At 34.5% G+C, this 4201-nt stretch overlaps 1 long non-coding RNA gene across 1 annotated transcript; it reads right to left on the bottom strand.

Moving 5' to 3' along the window:
• Window positions 1–529: 529 nt before the first annotated feature.
• LOC103441201 (uncharacterized) lies at window positions 530–2897 on the bottom strand. Its single transcript, XR_011583849.1, has 3 exons — window positions 2615–2897; window positions 1783–2325; window positions 530–1013 (listed from the first exon to the last, which is right to left on the bottom strand). It is a non-coding gene; the product is annotated as an uncharacterized lncRNA (long non-coding RNA).
• Between the last annotated feature and the right edge of the window lie 1304 nt (window positions 2898–4201).

Here is a 4201-nt window from a genome sequence, read left to right as displayed (position 1 = left end):
GATTGGTAAGGATTTAAGGGATTAAGCTTAAAAGGTGCAGAAGATGAACTTGGAGCTTCTGCAGTTCAGTTAGACTCGAAGTGATAGTTTGGTGCTACTCGTGACATAGATTCTCGAGAATCTGAATCAACTAACTCAGATGGGGTTATTTCTGCCATGCTCCCACCAACACTGGATCCTCAAGAGGGTTTACACCAATATGACCTCGAATAGGAAGACTCAAAACAATTCGTTGGGACTTACAACGCCAACCCTTGCTACTGCCCTTGTGTTTACCAACTTCCTAAAGGTACTTAAAATATGAAAGAGACTTTTTGGAGAGAACTTCACTGAGATTCAGTTCTGATGCAGACGATTAGACTTTCGCTTCAATTGCAGAGGATACTAAGAATCTGAGTAACAAGGAATACACAAAACATTTTTGAGCCACTAGAAGAGGATGGCTCTGATACCACTAAAATTTGAAGCTTTACTCTAACTAGGATCTTCGCTGAGGATGACTCAAATAAGGATATTCACTCACGAGAAGTTTATACAAAAAATTGATTTCCATTCCAGTATGCCTTTTTACATAAAATACACACATATTTATGGGCCTAGGAGTAACTCTTCCGAACCTCACCTAAAACTATCAGGGGACATGAGACATCTTCCTCTTTTGTCCATTCTTTACACAATATAAGGAGGAATCTTCTTTATATTACAATCAACAAAATTTTACTTCACAATCAAACTATTCTAGATAAAATTCTTTACTTTACAACACTTCAACTACTATTATACAATTTCTCAAGTCTATTTGTTACCCTCTTGTCACATCTTGTCACCATTCACCACGCTTCCACGTGCTTTAATCACATCCATCATTAGGCTAGTATTCATCATCAAGTTCCTCTGAGTCATCATATCCTCCCTTGAGTCTTGTTCATTCTAGAATAAGTATTCTGGTTCATGCTGCCATGTGTGTAGCTATGCTGAGCTTTTTGGAGTTATACCATAAATATGTATGTCATCTGCAACATGTACTACATAAATGGGGGCAAGAAAATTTCTGATGGTAAGACACGAAATCCATCGTTGTGGGTCTTCATGGTAATGATAACGTAGAATATATAGGGGGAACCAGATTATTCCAATATTTGCTCAAGCAAATTATGATGACTACTCTACCTAAAACACTCTTCTATGAAGATGTTCAAGATTAGCTTATTTAGTGTATGAGTCGGTATGTCTAGCCTACATAATATATTTTTCTAGCTTACGCACTACGTTTGGGAATTTGTATACTAGTAGTTGTGTAAGTGGTTTATTAGAACTTGTTTGGGATTCCTTCTAAAAAGTAAAACTACTTTATGAAAAGCAAAAACGCTTAGTATGTTTGAAAGAAAACCTTAGAAGTGCCTATGGATTATATAACTGATTTTCTATAACAATTAAAAATTCTAATCTTACCACAATTTTCATACCACATTTCTAATAGAAATGAGACCTATATGTGATGGTGGACCTTACCTCCATTAGAAATGTGGTAAAAATATAGAATGAAAAATATGGTAAATGTAGGATTACTAAAAAACAATTATCGGAGAAGTGTGCTTTTCAAGAAGCTCGTTGAAATTTTTATTGTCATTTAAGTTCTTATTCAGGTCAGTCTAGGATGATTTCATGTATATACTCACTAAAAATGTAAAGTACTAAAACTAAATATTTTACATTTGAAAGGAAAACACAATTTATTATTTAAAAATGTAAGTCAATACATAACAGAAAAACAAACATTACCATTATTCATTCATGGAAAGTAGAATTCCAGAGATAAAGGTCCAGACGTGGACGAAGAAAGCTTTCAAGCCGAAACAACAGAGAACCAGCGCAAAATGACAACCAGCGTGCTTCCACTTTTGACGAGTGTAGAACTTTTCATCGTCATCTTCATCAGCCTCCAAATTCATCCCACTCATGGCTGTCTTAATCCGACGGAGCTGTCTTTTCAGCTTCTTCAAATCGAATAAGTTCTGTTCATCTTTTAGTTTGGTATTAATATAGGTGAGCCCCTTCTTGTAAATCTTTACCAGAACTTGCACCGATAACATAAAACCAATAGTTAGCGTGAGCTTCAAGTTACCACAAACTATAAATTTGTTGGTGAAAGCAGACAAAGTTAACATCTGCATCACGATGTAAAAACAGGCCAGGTTGACAGCGGATGTTTGGAGATGGGTGAGATCTACATCTCGGTTGCTAATCTCCTTTTTCACCTCCGCGATTTTGTTCTTGAATTTCTTCTTTGTCTCACTGATGATGTCGTTTGGATTCATGATGTTCCTAAAAAAGTACCAGCAGCAGTTGCTCAAACATTGACAGAAATTAATATTTCAGTTTACTGATCATATAAAGCAGAGATTACAATAGTGCAGACATTGAAGTAAAAAAAATTCTGCAATAACAAATTTAGCTTAGAAAAAAACAGAAATCATTATGAATCCGTACGGCAATGATAAGCTCAAACGCCCCGGATCGATAGGCAAACAGTCAACAATAAACCAAATACTGTAAGAATATTTAAGAGCCAGTAAATATTATAAACCAGTACTAAAGACTTCTGGAGATTTACCAGCTGCGGCCACCGTGCGTGGCGGAGAAGAAGGCACAACAAATGAAATGCCAAAAGAAGTAAAATAAACAAATCAACTTGGAAGTCCAATTATACCAACGATTTCAGAATTCTTCTCAACCCAAAACTAAATTGAAAAAAAAAAATCAGAAATCTTGCATAAACCAAAGCTAAATTGATATCTTGAGTAGTGGGGTTCTGGTGTGGAAATGGAGATCGAGAAAGTTTTAGTCTTTCTCAGGGATTTTAAATGTTAATAATGTAATGGGACCCGACAAAGCTTACCGCACATTTCTTTCTTGTGACTTCAATAAATAGAACTGTAAATATTTATTCATTATTTTGTAGATTGTGATGTGGTTGCATTCTGAATCTCGACTTCACAGAACAGCTAGGCTTGTTAGGTCAAAGGGGATTACTCTTGTTCTTCACTTGAAATTTTTTCCGGAGACCCACGATATAAATCACAAATGAAAGACAAGCCAAAGTTTGATTAATCCTTTAAGTTAAGTATCTTTAGTATTTTAATTTGAATACATTCGTTAAAGTGAAGATGCTAGGTGTACAGTTTAATTATAGCAGGAAAAAAAAAAGGTACATGGTTAGCTAACATGAACAGAATAAAGCTGAACCAGAGCTAGATATATATAATCATACATATATGTCTCTGTGTATTTAGATTAGTGAAAGCGGGTTGGGCTAGAAAGACATGGTTTAGTTAAATTGGATGGAGTTTTGACCCTCGCACTTAAATTTAAATTCTAATTCTGTAATTTAAATGAATTTAATGTAATTACTTTATCGTCTGTTAACAAAAAATTTAGTCAACTAATCCTGGAGGTAGGTTTCGAAAACTTTCAAAAGCTAAATAGAAATTAGCTATATAGTATTACAAACAATCTCCCTGATTATAAGCTGACTCCATAACAGTAAGGTCAATTGTACAGAATGTGACAAGTTTTTATAGACCATATGAGGATTCTATTTCTAAATTTCTCATAGCTCATAGAAATCTTGTTGCTCAACACTTGTTTAAATTTTATTCAATTGACAATGTTTGGATTAACTCAAATTACTTAGAGCATCTCAAGTGGAGATGCCAAAAGAAAAATGTCAAATGTAAATGTGAAGGCCTATGTCGCAATTTCAAATTTCATTTTGCTCCAACTCATATGTTTTTTTCTTATTCAATTAATGTATGTGAGACCCACGCTTCAAAATAAATCAATTAAAGCTAATTTTCATAATTTATGATTGATGCATTACTAAGACTCGCACAACAAAACACTTAAAAAGTAAAAGACGTTAGATTTTCTTATATATCAAAATTGGCAACACACAATCTTTATGTCAATCCATGTAAGACTGACATATTGATTGGAGTTTCTATCTACCTTCATATTGTTTTACGTGACATTTCACTTTGGATTTGACTTTGGAGGAGAGCAACTTACATAGAACAGATTCACCTCCATGTGGTGTCTCGATCTAATGATACATTGCCATGTGGATAAAAACTTGCACATGGCAATGCATTATTGGGATAGGGGACATCATGTGACGGTGAACCTGTTCTATGTTAGTCAT

Source organism: Malus domestica, chromosome 08 (genome assembly GCF_042453785.1).
Source record: "Malus domestica chromosome 08, GDT2T_hap1".
Classification (NCBI taxonomy): domain Eukaryota; kingdom Viridiplantae; phylum Streptophyta; class Magnoliopsida; order Rosales; family Rosaceae; genus Malus; species Malus domestica.
This window is presented reverse-complemented; position numbering and strand designations above follow the sequence as displayed.